The sequence below is a fragment of the Scyliorhinus torazame genome, chromosome 2 (assembly GCF_047496885.1).
Source record: "Scyliorhinus torazame isolate Kashiwa2021f chromosome 2, sScyTor2.1, whole genome shotgun sequence".
Taxonomy (NCBI): domain Eukaryota; kingdom Metazoa; phylum Chordata; class Chondrichthyes; order Carcharhiniformes; family Scyliorhinidae; genus Scyliorhinus; species Scyliorhinus torazame.
The window spans coordinates 35,866,247-35,883,406 of record NC_092708.1 but is presented as its reverse complement, the minus strand read 5'-3'; the positions used below and the strand labels follow the sequence as shown (position 1 = coordinate 35,883,406).

The window sequence follows — 17,160 nt, the reverse complement described above, 5'->3', positions numbered from 1 at the left end:
TGGATTTTGGCAAATCCAGTTGGATGAGTCCAGCAGAAGGCTCTGCACCTTCAACACACTGTTTGGCAGATACTGCCAGAATGGCATGCGTTTGGAATTGTCTCGGCATCGGAGATCTTACATCGCATCATGGAGCAGATAATGGAGGGCATTGAACGGGTTCGTGTGTACGTGGAAGACATCATCATATGGTCCACGACCCCTGAAGAGCATGTTTCCTGTCTCCAGCAGGTATTCCACTATATCCATGCCAATGGCCTGAAGCTGAACAGGTCCAAATGTTGCTCTGGCATGTCGACACTCAAATTCCTAGGGCGTGTGTCCGGACACAGACAAGGTCAAGGCCATTGAAGCCATGAAGGTCTTGAAGACAAGAAGGCGGTGTTGCGCTTCCTGGGCATGGTCAATTTTCTGGGCATGTTCATCCCAAACTTGGTCTCACACACCACGGCCCTACGAAACCTGGTGAAAGAGTCCACTGCCTTTGAGTGGAAGGCAGCACATCAGGCAGAGTGGTTGGAGCTGAAAGCCAAGCTCACCACTGCACCCGTCTTGGCATTTTTCAACCCCGACAGGGAGACAAAGATCTCAACAGATGCGAGCCAGGATGGCATCGGTGCGGTGCTGCTTCAACGCGATGACATTTGCCTGTGATTGGCTGTGGTGTTGTGTGTGTGTTGATTGGTCCATTGATCTGCCCATCAGTATGTATGTCTGTTTGCACCATGATCATTACCTGAATATCATGACAGCCGGCTCAACTCCTGATGAACAGGGGCCTGGACAACACTTCCAGCCATTCACTTGCCCAACCTGGATCACCTCCCGGTGCTGCAGAAAGTGCAGCAGCTCCGAAACCAGCAGAAGCAGGGCTATGATGCTCGTGCCACCGATTTGCCCGTGTTATCCCCGGCAGACACTGTCATGGTCAAGATATCGGATGGTGGCTGGTCTTCTCCAGCTGTCGTTGTTCGACAGGCTGCGCCCCGCTTGTATGTTGTACGTATGGCTGATGGTTCTGTTATGCGATGAAACAGACGGGCATTGCACAAAGTTGCCTGCCCGCAACCGCTTTCTGTTCCGTTTCTGTCCGTTGTTGTGCCACCTCCTGATACCTCGAACTACGAAGCCACCAGTCAGGTTTCCATCCCGCCTGTCAAGGTGCCGTCTTCCCCACCACCACCTCTCCGGCGGTCGACAAGGATCAGATGCAAGCCCCAGAGACTGGACTTATGAACATTTGTTTTGTTTGCTGTGTTCTGTTTTCTCACATTAGACAGTTGTCTTCACATGTAAATACGTTCATATATGCCACCGCATGTAAATATGTTAATATATGCCACCACATGTTTTGGATACTGTTGGGGGGAACGACCTACCAGAGGTAAGCCACGGTGACCAGGTCTCTGGCACTGAGTCTGTCCCTGTGGCTCAGAAGGGAAGGGGGAGAACAGGAGAGCATTAGTTATTGGAGACTCTATAGTTAGAGGTACAGATAGGCGGTTCTGTGGCTCACGATAGAGGCTCACGGTTGGTGTGTTGCCTCCCAGATGCCAAGGTCCGTGACATCTCTGATCATGTTTTCAGGATCCTTAAGGGGGAAGGGGAGCAGCCACAAGTCGTGGTACACATCGGCACCAACGACATAGGTAGGAAAAGGGACGGGGATGTAAAACAGGAATTCAGGGAGCTAGGGTGCAAGCTGAGAGCCAGGATAGACCGTGTTGTCATCTCTGTGCTAGTGAGGTGAGGAACAAGGAGAGAGTGCAGTTAAACACATGGCTGCAGGGATGGTGTAGGAGGGAGGGTTTCAGTTACTTGGCTAATTGGAGCACGTTCTGGGGAAGGTGGGGCCTGTACAAACAGGACGGGTTACACCTGAACCTGAGGGGCACCAATATCCTGGGAGGGAAATTTGCTACAGCTCTTCGGGGGGGTTTAAACTAATTTGGCAGGGGGATGGGAAACTGATTTGTCGTCCAGGAGATAGCATTGCTGGGGTTCAGGAAGTTGAGGGCAGTGCAGTACTGAGGAAGGTACCAAGGTCACAAGAGTGGACCTGCAGGCATGAAGGTGGTTTGAAGTGTGTCTACGTCAATGCGAGGAGCATCAAGAATAAGGTTGGTGAGCTTGAAGCATGGATTGGTACCTGGGACTACGATGTTGTGGCCTTTACGGAGACGTGGATAGAACAGGAACAGGAATGGTTGTTGGAGGTTCCGGGGTTTCGATGTTTCAGTAAGATTAGGGAAGGTGGTAAAAGAGGTGGAGGAGTAGCATTGTTAATCAAGGATAGTATAATGGCTGCAGAAAGGCAGTTTGAGGAGGATCTGTCTACTGAGGTTGCGTGGGCTGAAGTTAGAAATAAGTTAGGAAAGGAGCAGTCACTTTGTTAGGAGTTTTCTATAGGCCCCCAAACAGTAACAGAGATGTGGAGGAAAAGATTGCAATGCAGATTTTGGATAGGTGCGGTAGTCACAGGGTAGTTGTCATGGGTGACTTTAACTTTCCAAATATTGATTGGAACCACTATAATTCGAATAGTTTGGATGGGGCTGTTTTTATCCAGTGTGTGCAGGAGGGTTTCCTCACACAATATGTGGATAGACCGACAAGAGGTGGGGCTGTGGTGATCTCTATATGTGCATGTACACAAGGATGTGTAATCAGTAGCACCATATGATCACTAGAGGGCCGGACCAACAGGGGTATAAAAGGCAGCCATATTGAGTCTCTCTCTCTCTCTCTCTCTTGGGTGCATGGTGATCAAAGCAACAGCAGACTAGTTTAGATAGCCAGTGGAGTTATGCATAGTTACCATAGTTAGATCTTGTTAACCTTATCATTAGTATCAAAGTTAAAGTAAAGAACTCATGTAAATATTGTTGTAGTTACTCTGTTACTACTGGAAGAGTTTGAATCTTCTTCATCGGGATTCAGAATATCTCATCACTAACCAAGGTTATGACTGGAAAAATTTTGAACAGATATTCCAAATATTTATTGCAGCTAATGGATTAAGCACAGTCTCTAACGCAACAAAAATAGCACTACTACTCTCAATAGGAGGGCATGAAGCTAGAGAAATCTATAATTGCTTTAATTACTTAGAAGACAACACCAAAATAGAAGTAATACTCAAACAATTTGATGAACACTGTCAGAGTCCGTCTGGTGAGATGCTGGAAAGATTTAGCAATTGTCATGAATGCCAGAGAAACGGAGGGCCCATCACTGATTTTATTACAAATCCCAAGTTAATACCATAAGGCTGTAATTATGCTGCTTTCAGAGACACTGTGATAATGAATCAATTAATTTCTGGACTATCTGATAAATATTTTAGGGAAGAACTATCACAAAATAAGCATCTAACTCTAGAAATCGCTATGCAAAAATGCCTTGCTTATGAACAAAAACAAAATCAATACTTTGAGTCTCTACAAACACAGAATCATTATTTAGAAAGCAAAATCGCTAAAAGGGGCGCCAAAACTTACCACGAGGCAGAGGCAGGGTTGAAACAGAAGACGACGGAAGTTCTGAGCGGCAACCATCTTGAGAAAGGAACCACACATGCGCAGTTGTGCAAAGAGTGCACAGTAAAGGAAACTCGAATTGCACATGCGCAATTGAGTCCTACGCATGACGTCACCGTCAGAGGATCAGGACCACGCCTACTTAAAAGGGAAATGCACGAAAATGAGCAAAAAGAAACTTAAAGCTGCAAAACCCAATTTTCTTACCTCAAAAGACAGAACAATGCCCGAACTTACACCAGCAGTTGAAAATAACTTTCGCAACACCCTGGAACAATCACCCAAAGTGAAGAGCACCATGAAAAATCCAAAACCAAGGAAGATGATTTGTTCATTGAACATGAAGAGAACGATAACAACGCCGAAACAAAAAGTGATGATTTTTCTATCGAACAATACATACAATACTACTCAGACATGGCTGTGTTAATCGGAGATCCTGATCACAGCATCAGCAACACGGTTGAAAAGCTCAACACGACTCTTCTCATGGTAGATGAATCCAATACCATGGTGCCATGGCAGATCGTCGATACATTGAATGACAGCAATACCCAAGATGAAGACGTCGCCACACAGAGAGCACAGAACGACTCCGTTGAGAGAGCACAGATCGACTCTACAGCGAGAACACTGCACGACTCTACAAAGAGAGCGATGACAGACTCCACAAAGAGAGCGACACAAGCCTCTACAAAGAGAGTGTAGCAAGCCTCCACAGACAACTTGGTGACAGACTCAAAAATGGAAGCAAGCAAACACTCCATAGCAAACGCCATGCATGAACAAGACCATGAAAATCTATCAAGCTTATTTGAGCCACAAGAAGAAGACAATGAAAGTCTACCCAACTCATTTAACCAACAAGAAGACACTGAATGTCTACCCACTGTATGTGAGACAAGTGACGAAGAAATCACAATTCCCATACAGGATGTGCAGGATCACAGCGAGACTGACAGATCTCAGCTCGTCTGCACAGCAGCACTCAACAATCAGAGAAGGGCTACTCATGAGTCTAGAGAGACCACATCAAATGAAATTGTGAAGATTTTGACTCCAAAAGAGGAGCACCAAGAGTTCAGAGAGACCATGTTAATAGAAATCTTGAAGATTTTGACTCCAGAAGAGGAGCACCAAGAAACCAAAGGTGATTCAAATGGTCAGCTCATGCAGAAAGTAAGGAGGCTTGGCATAGAGGGAAATTTGGCTGATTGGATCAGTAACTGGCTATCACATAGAAGACAGATGTGGTAGAGGTAAAGTTTTATCCTGGAGCCCAGTCACCAGTGGTGTACCACATGGATAAGTGCTGGGTCCTCTGCTATTTGTGATTTTTATCAATGACTTGGATGATGGAGTTAAAGGTGGGATTAGTAAATTTGTTGATGACACCAAGATTGGTGGAGTAGTGGATAATGTGGAGGGCTGTTGTAGGCTGCAAAGAGATAGGGAAATTGATAGGGTGCAGAGCTGGGCTGAAAAGTGGCAGATGGAGTTTAACCCTGGTAAGTGTGAGATGATTCATTTTGGTAGGACAAATTTGAATGCGGATTACAGGGTTAACGGCAGGGTTCTGAAGAATGTGGAGGAGCAGAGAGATGTAGGAGTCCATGTCCATAGATCTCTGAAAGTTGCCATCCAAGTGGATAGAGCTGTGAAGAAAGCCTATAGTGTGTTAGCATTTATTAACAGGGGGACTGAGTTTAAGGGCTGAGAGGTTATGCTGCAACTGTACAAGACCTTGGTTAGACCACTTTTGGAGTATTGTGTGCAGTTCTGGTCACCTCATTATAGGAAGGATGTGGAAGCATTGGAAAGGGTGCAAAGGAGATTTACCAGGATGCTGCCTGGATTGGAGGGTAGGTCTTATGAGGAAAGGTTGAGGGAGCTAGGCCTTTTCTCATTGGAGCGAAGGACAATGAGAGGTGACTCAATTGAGTTGTATTAGATGATGAGAGGGATAGATAGAGTGGACGTTCAGCGACTTTTTCCTCGGGTGGATGTAGCTGTTACAAGGGGGCATAACTATAAGGTTCATGGTGGAAGATATAGGAGGGATGTCAGAGGTAGGTTCTTTACTCAGAGAGTGGTTGGGGCGTGGAACGCATTCCCAGCTATGGTAGTGGAGTCGGACACTTTAGGAGCTTTTAAGCGGTTATTGGATAGGCATATGGAGTGCACTAGAATGATTGGGAGTTGGTTGATTTGATCTTAGTTTCAGACTAGTTCGGCACAACATCGTAGGCCGAAGGGCCTGTACTGTGCTGTACAGTTCTATGTTCTATGAACCCTGGAGTTATAATAATCTTTATTGTCACAAGTAGGCTTACATTAACACTGCAATGAAGTTACTGTGAAAAACCCGTGGTCGCCACATTCCGGCGTCGGGTCGGAGAATCGCCGGGGGGGCGGCGTGAATCGCGTCCCCGCCGGCTGCCGAATTCTCCGGCGCCGGGGTTTTGGCGGGTGCGGGAAATGTGCCGTGCCGTTCGGAGGCCGTTGGCATCCTCCCCCCCCGGCGATTCTCTGGCCCGCGATGGGCCGAGTGGCTACCCGTTTGCGGCCGGTCCCACCGGTGTAAATCACAACAGGTCCTTACCGGCGGGACCTGGCTCCACCCTTGGGGAGGGGGGGGGAGGGCATGGGGGGATCTGGGCCCGGGGGGTGTCCCCACGGACCCCACCGATCCGCAGGCGGGCCTGTGCCGTGGGGGCACTCTTTACCTCCGCAACGGCCGCTGTCAACCTCCGCCATGGCCGATGCAGAGGAGAAACCCCCTGCGCATGCGCTGGGATGACGCCAGCACAAGCTGGTGCTCCCGTGCATGTGCCAACTCGCGCCGGCCGGCGGAGGCCCTTCGGTGACGGTTGGCATGGCATCAAACCCGTCTGTGCCAGATGGCGCAGCGCCAAGCACTCGGACGCCAGCCTAGCCCTTGAAGGTGCTGAGGATTCCGCACCTTCGGGGCGGCCCGACGCCAGAGTGGTTCACGCCACTCCTCGGCACCGGAGTGGCCCGTCCTGCCGGTTCGCAGACAATCCCGCCCCATGTCTTTCGGGACTTGTGGGAGGAAACCGGAGCACCCGGAGGAAACCCATGCAGACATGGGGAGAACGTGCAGACTCCGCACAGACAATGACCCAAGGCGGGAATCGAACCTGGGACCCTGGAACTGTAAAGCAACAGTGTTAACCACTGTGCTACCGTGCCGCCGAGATGGCTTCAATTGATAGACTGAATGCTGAAGGACAAACAATTTCCCTCCCATTTGCCTCTCATGTGTTCCTAGATGAGCACATTGGATAAAAATTATATCCTGAACCATTTTACCTTCTGACACAACATGCAGGACCTTCCAGGCAGGAAACATTTCTTTCAACGTTTAGGATTTTTTCGATTATCATGCATTTTCCATCCTCCTGTATAAACCCTGGATTTATTTGCACGCTGCAGGTTGTCTTGTTAAATCCTGAGGAAAAATAAAATGCAGTAATGTGTAAAGTATATTTAATGGAAATTGAGTTTCACATGCAAAGCGCTGGGGTGAATCAATTTCCTCTACTGTAGTGACATGACAAGGGTTCATTCTTGAATAACACATACTAATAGTTTTTACACAAGTGACATACACTAAGAATTTTCCAATGACATGATTCAAGAGTCTGATTACACTGTATTTTTTATACGATTAGTAGTGCCATGATGAATTTAAACAGGGAATCAATGTTGGATGAGTGCAGCGATGGTAGTTTTCAGGAGTGGATTGTGAAGGTTTTTTTGGATCGACCATGATTGAGGTAAAACTTTATTTTCATTGAATTTATTGATTTGTGAGAAACAACATTTTACTTTTCCTTTGATCAGTTCATAGCTCTTCTGTTCTAAAGACCAAAGTGAATAACTTCATGCTTCCCTACATTAGACCCCCAGCTGCCATCTTGTTGTCCACTCACTTTTTTTTAAATTTAGAGTACCCCATTCATTACTTTTTCCAATTAAGAGGCAATTTAGCGTGGCCAATCCACCTAGCTTGCACATCTTTTGGTTGTGGGGACGAAACCCACGCAAACACGGGGAGAATGTGCAAACTGCACACAGGCAGTGACCCAGAGCCGGGATCGAACCTGGGACCTCGGCGCCATGAGGCCGCAGTGCTAACCCACTCACTTAACCTGTCCATTTGGCCACATAACTTGCGGGTTCCCAAACATCGCATTTGGGGGGTCCCCCAGTGATGCGTTGGAGAATCGCCCTGGGAGTTCCCAATGTGGGGGTTTACCCGGCAATTGCCCAGAAGCGCTAACTTCCTCTGGACAATTGTGCTGGCCTGGAAACTATCCAACAGAAGCGATATAAATTGCAAATTGGCTCTGCCAGTTTTACCCTGATTGTTATTCTGAAAGAGTTAGAAGGAAAAAGAAACTTCCAACCCCAGAGTAACTTATTAAAAAATCCAGACGCAGCCTTGCAAGGGGCACCCCCAGGGAGCCCACCACAACACGCGGCGGCACGGTAGCACAGTGGTTAGCACTGTCGCTTCACAACTCCAGGTCCCAGGTTCAATTCCCGACTTGGGTCACTGCCTGTATGGAGTCTGCACTTTCTTTCCGTGTCTGCGTGCGTTTCCTCCGGGTGCTCTGGTTTCCTTCCACAATCCAAAGATGTGCAGGTTAGGTAGATTGACCATGCTAAATTGCCCCTTAGTGTCCAAAAGGTTAGGTGGGGTTACTGGGTTATGGGGATATGTTGGAGACGTGGGCTTAAGTAGGGTGCTCTTTCCAAGAGCTGGTGCAGACTCGATGGGCCGAATGGCCTCCTTCTGCACTGTAAATTCTATGATATGAAATGGTTTTATTCCCTCCTGCCATGCCTATTGCACTGTTAATGCCATCTTAGGGAGGAGGTCGTGGAGGGACAAATGTGGTAATCTTCCTCATTAGTGCATCATACAACAGCATTCCCAGTTTAGCAATCAGAAAACAAATAGGAATCTTTATGTCACTGCTCCACAGACTCCAAAGGCTGAATTTTCAAAGAAAGTCTGGGTCAGGATTGGGATCAGAATTGAAGGCCCGCCAGTGGAATTGCTGGCTATCCTGTTGATCAGTCGTCACAATCCAACAAGCGGCAGGTAGCAAATTAGGAGCGTATTAATGTAATTAAGAGGCCTATTAAGGCACCGTTCCCATGCTGACTGGGATTTTCGATTGCCATGTCGGCAAACGACATTGACCTGACATCAATGAAGTTACTGTGAAAGGCCCCTAGCCACTACATTCCGGCACCTGTTCGGGGAGGCCGGTACGGTAATTGAACCCTCGCTGCTGGCATTGTTCTGCATTACAAGCCAGCTGTTTAGCCCACTGTGCTAAATCCTATCTGGTAGGATCGCGTTGGGATATGCTTTTAAAATATTTACAGCCTCTGTAAAGCCTGCAAAAACGTACCCCCGTGTGGCTATTTGCCTTCAAACTGCTGCCTTTGTATTTTTCAGCCATCTAAACATTATGGATCCGAAACGGTTTCTGTTCAGTCATCCTCAACAGCAAGTCCCAAAAGAGTTTGAGGATGAATGCACTCTGCAAAAATAATCCAACAAGGTGAACTCAGTTAATGGGTTCCTTACTTATGGTGCAAACGCCATCAATATCTGTCCAATTAAAAGATTAATATGTCAGAATATTTGGTTTCTTTCAAGGAAGCACAGTATTCTGGGACAAAACCAGAGAACGCTGGAAAACCCAGCAGGTCAGCAGCATCCGTAGAGAGAGAAAACAGATGTTAATGTTTTGTGTCCTCATGACCCTTCGTCAGATGTTTCAATGTTGAGTCCTGAGGGTTGTCACATGCCTTCTCGGAAAGTTTGACGATGCTGCTCCTCCAGTTTGTGTCAGGGATCACTGAGCATTGCAGCAGGCCAAGGACGGACATGTGGGCAGGAGAGTAAGATACTGACTCGAAATGGTAAGCAACAGGAAGTTTGGAATCCTGGGCGGGATTCTGTCAGCCCAGGGCCGGGCTGGAGGATCCCCTCGACCGGCACGAATCGCACCACTCCGCACCGAAGCCGGGACGCGATTCTCTGCAGAGCGGAGAATTGGCGCCATTGGCGCCGGCATGGTCAGCCCGATGCCGGTCGGGGGCCGCTGTATGCGCCCCCCCCGACAATTCTCGGCCCGAGATGGGCCGAGCAGCCGTCGCAAAAAACCCGAGTCCCGCCGGCGTCGTTCATGCCTGCTCTCAGCCGGCGGGACCTCGGCATGGAAGGGACCGGGGGCGGCATGTGGGGGAGCGATAAGAGGGTTGACCCCTGGGGGGGCCTCCGTTGTGGCCTGGCCCACGATCGGAGCCCACCAAACGGCGGGATGGCCTCGCGGGCTGGGGGGCTCTTTTCTTCCGCGCTGGCCCCTTTAGCCCTACACCATGTTGCGTTGGGGCCGGCGCGGAGAAGGGAGCCACTGCGCATGCACGTGTTGGTGCCGGTGCCACTGCACATGCGTGCATTGCACCTGTGCCACTGGGCATGCACGGACCTCGCGGCGCCCAGTTGACGCCCGGATCACCAGATTGAGCGGTGCGATGTCATTTCCGACGGCGTCAACACTTAGCCTCAGGATCACAGAATCCCGCCCCCTGCTTGCGGGCTGAGTGAAGGTGTTCCGCAAAGTGGTTACCCAGTCTGTGCTTAGTCTCCCCAATGTAGAGGAGACCGCATTGGGAGCATCAAATACAGCAGACAAAACTAAAGGAGGTGTGAGTGAAATATTGCTTAACCTGAAAGGAGTGTTTGGGGTTTTGAACAGAGAGGGAGGAGGAGATAAAGGGACAGGTGTTGGACCTTCTGCAATTGCAAGGTAGGGTGCTGTGTGAAGGGTTTGAGGCATTGGGCATGATGGAGTAGTGGACCGGGGTGTCACGGAGGGAGCGGTCCGTGTGGAATGTTGAGAGGAGGGGTGATGATCATTTGAATTCAGAGGCTTGTGGAGTGGAAAGTGAGGACAAGGCGGAGCCTATGATGGTTCTGTGAGGGAGTGGAAGGGGTGAGGCAGAGGTGGAGTATTTTGGGATCATGTGTGACTCTCACAAATAGTGGGATGCTTAGCATAAAACTGCAGCTGTGAAGCCTCAAATTCTTCCTCCATTAAGTGAAAAGGTTGTCAGTGATGTAAACCTTTGAGTGGCTTCACTCCATGTCTTCTTCCTTCTGAGGTCTTCTGGGAAGCTCAGCATTCCTGTCCTTATCCCATCAGGTATGTTGATGACGTGACTCACCATTAAAATACAAAAAGCCAACTATTTTCAATCCTTCCCACTGCCCATGTTATGGATTTCAACAAGGTCAATGATGGATGCTGTTTGTAGACTGCTTCTGGCACTCGTGCTGGGATGTGCCCACTTGAGGACTTTCAAGACCATAGTTTTTATGGTGCTATGGGATTATAAGGATTAAATTCAACTTCAGTCAGGAAAACTAAATTTGTGGTCGTAGATCAGGGGCGCCATTCTCCGACCCCCCCGCCGGGTCGGAGAATCGTCGGGGGCTGGCGTGAATCCCGCCCCCACCGGTTGCCGAAGTCTCCGGCACCTAAGATTCGGCGGGGGCGGGAATCGCGCCGCGCCGGTTGGTGGGCTCCCCCGCTCGATTCTCCGGCCCGGATGGGCCGAAGTCCCGCCGATAAATTGCCTGTCCCAGCGGCGTAAATTAAAGCACCTACCTTACCGGCGGGACAAAGCGGCGTGGGCGGGCTCCGGGGTCCTGGGGGGGGGTGTGGGGCGATCTGGCCCCGGGGGGTGCCCCCACGGTGGCCTGGCCCGCGATCGGGGCCCACCGATCCGCGGGCGGGCCTGTGCCGTGGGGACACTCTTTCCCTTCCGCCTCCACCACGGTCTCCACCATGGCGGAGGCGGAAGAGACTCCGTCCACTGCGCATGCGTGGGAAACTGTCAGTGGCCGCTGGCGCTCCCACGCATGCGCCGCCCGGGGATGTCATTTCCGCGTCAGCTGGCGGGACAACAAAGGCCATTTCCGCCAGCTGGCGAGGCGGAAATTCCTCCGGCGTCGGCCTAGTCCCTCAATGTTGGGGCTCGGCTCCCAAAGATGCGGAGCATTCCGCACCTTTGGGGCGTCGCGATGCCCGTCTGATTGGCGCCATTTTTGGCGCCAGTCGGCGGACATCGTGCCATTTCGGGAGAATTTCGCCCCAGTTGTCTATTGTACCCCCAGCTTGATTATACTTTCCATTGTCTTTACCTCATTGTTTGAAAAGACATAAATGCGGGTGAGGAAGGGTAACTTTGATTTCAAGCTGGTCTATTGAATATGCACCTACCCCCATTGGTGTCGTGCTGGATATGTGCTGCATCGTGACAATCTCCTGGAATGTAACTGGACCCGGTGGGTTTACCCGAAATTACGACACTGGTTGTGCTGGAATGCTCCCATCCCACTGATGGGTCGGCTGGGGCAAGAGGGTGCCTAGAGGGGAGGTAGCCTGGGAGGACACCTCTATGACCTGTGGCCCGAAGTTCACAGTGGGCTGCAAGTGGTATGCGCAGCTGCATGTGTAGCCACCTGAGTTGGCCACTTCCCGACTTAAAATGGAGAACCGCAAAGGCTGAAGGGAAATTCAGCCAACACAGGCAAAGACTAGCAAATACAGAAATCATGTATGTTGGAACCTGCAAAACAACCAGACAGCACCGAAACCAGCAGCCATCTGCATAGTAATGCAGCTGCCATCAACATAGTAATGTGCGATTCCCAGGCACAATGGCAACAATTAAGGTGAATAAAGCCAAGCCAGACTCCTCGGCACCAGCAGGAGCCCAGGCAAAGGAAGGCCAACGGACATTTAGGGACCGCCCAACGATCAGGGAACAGCTCCAGTATTGGAGCAATCGATCCAAGTGATCGGAAAGCAGTCCAATCACTTGGAACCAGGAACGGGGTCCGCCCCCAAGCGTGGGAAGCCCCTGGGGACTATAAATTAAAGCCCCCAAGTTCAAATCGTCCTTCTTTGGCAGGGTCACCCAGCAGCTCAAACCAACCCTTGACAGTGACCTGCCTCGCTGCCTCCAACCAAGTAAGTCTCAAGTCAATGCTCGCTACGAGATAGGCGCTCCTAGCTACCAGTCCAAACCAGCTTTTGAATCCTGCAGACTCAGGACCTGAACGAAAGGCCATTTGTCCCCCTGACCTGGTGGGCCAGTCCGAAGCTAAGTATTGGTCTTTTAGTGATAGGAAGAGCCTAGAAAGTAGAGTTTATGCATGAGTAGTGATTTACTGTGTATAAAAATGTGCTTTGATTTGAATCTTACTAATTGGTGTGTTGAGTTATTGATCTTTACTTGAACTTGAACCTCGTGGCGGTATCATAAAGATACCTGGCGACTCTAGAGCAAAGGTTAAACAAACAGAGCAAATTACGATTTCAGAGCCAACCAAAAGTTATTGCCTTGCCAGATGCGGCAATGGTTTTCCATGCCTGTGCACCCCAAGTCCACAGCCCACCTCCTGGCCACCACCGCTATACCCCTAGCCCTGGAAGAAGCCCCCGGGCCAGCATCACAACTGTCAGCAAACTATGCTGATGTTGGACACTTTCCGTATCCCCTCTCTCTCCCTCAGCAGCCACCACGCCAGTTTCACAAGTTTTAAAAGCACAAGTGAACCTCGCCGTGGGGAACTCGGCCCATCGGAGGAGGAGAATCACGGCGGCCCCGGAGAATACCGGGTCAGACCCACTCATGATATGTGAACGGTGCCAGACCACATTTACGCCACTGGCAAGGTGACAGAGAATTGCAATTTGGCACCAAATCGGCATTTGCTGCAATTTTGGCATCAGAACCTATTCACTGCTCAATCTTGTTACCTGATTTGGGCATCAGCCAACAGGGAATCCTGCCCAACCTCTTTTTAAAAAAAGCTGTGGTTAGAAAAATAAATGCTCAAAAGAGGAAGCACCTCAGAGTTAATGGACCGCGAAGAGCGACAAAAACAAACAAAGCTAATCCCGCCTTTGAAATAGCCTGGAACTGTCAATAGAGAGGTTGGTAAAAGGTAATAGACCATGGAATTGTATGTAAACAATGCAGTTCAAAACTTTTAGGCTTCTCAGCAAGCCCAGAGGCTTGGGAAAGTTAAAGCGGAATGAAATTGAATGTTTAAAAACATTTCAAAGGATTCCAAAACATCAAAGGGAAGACTTTTACCTTCATCTGACAGATCTTTGATACTGACATGATGGGAGAGAGATCGATATTTTCAAGGCTACATAGAGAAAACGTTTGCTTTCATCTGACAGACCTTTGATACTTACATTTTGGGTGAGACATTAATGGTTTGAAGGGAAGATTTTTACCTTCATCTGACATGATAGTGACATGCTGGGACAGAGTTTAAAGGCTTTCAAGGCAACCGAAGGAAAACTTGTCACATGACCATATCCTGAAAACTCTGGGTGTAAGTGAAGGGTCGGTACTCACCCTTTTGCTCCTCCTTGGAGTCAGCAGTGCCTAGTCCCAGCATTCAAGGACCAGTACTGACTTTTGCCCGCCTGACATCCAGCTGGGGAATAGGAGCATCCCGGGAGACCATAGCATTTTACTTCAATCTTGAAGTCGATGCTATTGAGTTATAATCAGTTTCTCGCCATTTCTCGGTGATAACCTGATCTTGCCAGGGGGAGCATGCTGGGAAACCCACGATGGGTTTGACGCCCAGCGAGAATCCCATTTTGGGCCTCACACTTGATTCAACGAGCCTGCAGGAATCCCAGCAAGGGCTAACAGCCCCAGTTACTCTGAAGTTAGAAGCGATATTTTTCCTCTATCCCTTTCAGAATAACTATCAGGGTAAAACTGGCAGAACCATCCAAAGTTAACAACTTAAGTCGCTTCTGATGGATGGTGCCTAGCCCAGCTCAATAATCCAGAGGAAGTAGAACATTTGGGTAAGTTCCGGGTAAACCCTTAAGTGGGAACCTCCTGGAGGGATTCCCCAGCGCATCATTGGGGTACCTCCGAAATGCGATGCTGAAGAACCAGAAAGTTATGGGCCAATGTTTTCACTCAACGCAAAAAGGCTAAACTTTGGCTGATCTTTCTTCAATTTCATAACCGCTTATTTGTGCCTTTGAAATTAAAATGCAAATACCTAAAATAATAACACTGGCAATTTTCTTCATAATTTTACAGTTCATGTCCTCGTATTATTACGGATACTACTCTCCCAATTGCTTATCAATGAGCTTTCTGACGGTTCTTTGAAAAGTCCAAAATTGCCCCTTTATTCAAACCATGTTTTTGGATAAATAATTTCATTCAGCGTGGCTTTTTTTAATGTTTGTTCCTCTTAAGTGGATACTTTGGGTAAGCAATTTCAAATGATGCGAACTTACTAACTTAACTGCCATGAGTGCACAGTATCTGGAATAAGAGTTGCCCTGTAGAACTGACAAGGTTAATACAAGTGCCACTGTTTTCCTTTATTATCCGTTAGACTGGTATCTGCTGGCAAAGATTCATTGACATGCATCCCTGATGTCAATCGGCGCTGAGACTTAAAGCAGCAAAGCTGGATAAGAGGCTTATTTGCAAAGCAGCAAAAATAAACTCATCTGCAAGTGTGTTTTTACGATGACGTTTTTTTTTTAAAGTATCATTTGTGCAGCTTTATTTCAGGTCAAACCGTGTCAAATGAAGGAGCTGGAAATATAAAATGCTGCAGAAGAGAGAAACTGTTGAAATATATTTTTTAAAGCACTGGTTGCCTAAAGGGATTATTGCAAGTAGTATTTATAATAGAGTACATTAATCACTGAGCTTTAGCTGTTCGGTTTTATTGCCTTTCTTAAGCTTTATAAATACCTGTATACATCAACACAACAGAAAAGGGCATTGAGCTTTATTATTAAGATTTTTATACTTCTGTTGAATGTGCAGTTTTCGACTCCACTAATTCTGTAGAGGCTTTTAATAATAATACATTTAATAGTATTTAAATAATATTCAAGTTCAAACGTTGTACCTTAGGTTTTATTGAGTCCAATTTTTCATGCATGCCGCTGTTTACAGATGCAGTTGTGTAAAGGTGGAGGCGGCAGTGCTCTTTAGGTTTCCAACCAGTGTCCTGTACCAGGGCAAAAGTTAATTGGAACAACTCTGAACTGCCATTCAGGTTACTTATGCAGTTGAGATTTGTTCCTCAGGCCAGTCGTGTGTCACACAGCACATTGCCCCACACAGTAGACAAGGGAGTGAAGAAAGCATACGGAATGCTTGCCTTAATTGGACGCGGCATCGAGTATAAAAACCGGCACGTCATGCTGCAGTTGTATAGAACTTTGGTATGGCCGCACTTGGAATATTGCGCACAATTCTGGTCGCCACGCTACCAGAAGAGTGTGGGGGTTTTGGAGAGGGTGCAGAGGAGGTTTACCAGGGCGTTCATGGTCTGGAGGCTGTGCGGAGAAGCTGAACAGACTCGGACTGTTTTCATTAGAACGATGGAGGTTGAGGGGCGACCTGATAGAGGTCTACAAAATTATGAGGGGCATGGATTGAATGGATGGGCAAGCACTCTTTCCCAGGGTGGATAGGTAAGTCACTGGGGGGCGTAGGTTTAAGGTCCGTGGGGCAAGGTTTAGAGGAGATGTGCGAGGCAGGTTCTTGACACAGAGGGTGGTGAGTGCCTGTAACGCGTTGCCAGGGGAGTTAGTGGAAGCAGATACATTGACGGCGTTCAAAAAGCATCTTGACAAATACATGGAAAGGATGGGTATTGAGGGATCCGGCACTCGGTAGTGCTGAGGGTTTGGGCCAAGAGTGGTCTCATGACCGGTACAGGCTTGGAGGGCTGAAGAACCTGTTCCTGTGCTGTATTGTTCTTTGTTCTTTGTTCAGTGATGAATCACAGATTCAGTCTCAGGTTACTTATCGCAGCTGCGTCACTGTGTGGTGGGGTGCTGAGCAGAGATGCTTCCTCAACTGAAAGGGAGGGATGGGGACATTGTGCCTGTACCGTGGGGGCACTCCTACCTTCCGCAGCAGCCACAACAGGGCTCCGCCATGGCCGGCGTGGAGAAGAACACCTCTGCGCCTGCGCAGGAACCACGCAGGCGGTTCTGCGCATGCTGCAACTCGTGCCGGCCCTTCATCGCCGGTTGGCGCGGCGCCAACCCTTCCACCGCCAGAAGTGTGGACGATTCCGCAACTTCCGGTTGGCCCGATGCCGGAGTGGTACATGCCGCTCTTGGCGCCGGTGTCGGGCCATCCCGCCAATTGCGGGAGAATCCCGCCCAACATTTCGATTCCAATATGACTTCTTCGGAACTTGTGCTTTTACATCTAAAATATCCTGACGTCCTGATGAAATCCGGCTGTTGATTATATTTCACATATTAAAAATTGAAGATTAACAGCGTTTGTTCCGAGATCAAAATAGTTGTATCATCGAGGTGCGTGAGAACCGATTTTGTACACTGGATGCCTCCGTTTGCTTATTTGGAATCGGTCCTACACTGAAAAGGATAATACAAAATTTAAGATTGCATCGTGTGCGCTGGGGTTGATATCTTTTTTTTGCATTTGTTGTGGGAGTTTTTTTTCTTCCTCA

General features: G+C 48.6%; 1 protein-coding gene across 2 annotated transcripts in view; it reads left to right on the top strand.

Annotated features, from left to right (window-relative positions):
• The window catches only part of LOC140387064 (contactin-associated protein-like 5), a 1,365,877-nt gene that overhangs the window by 972,414 nt on the left and 376,303 nt on the right, over nucleotides 1-17,160 (top strand). The window lies entirely within an intron of this gene.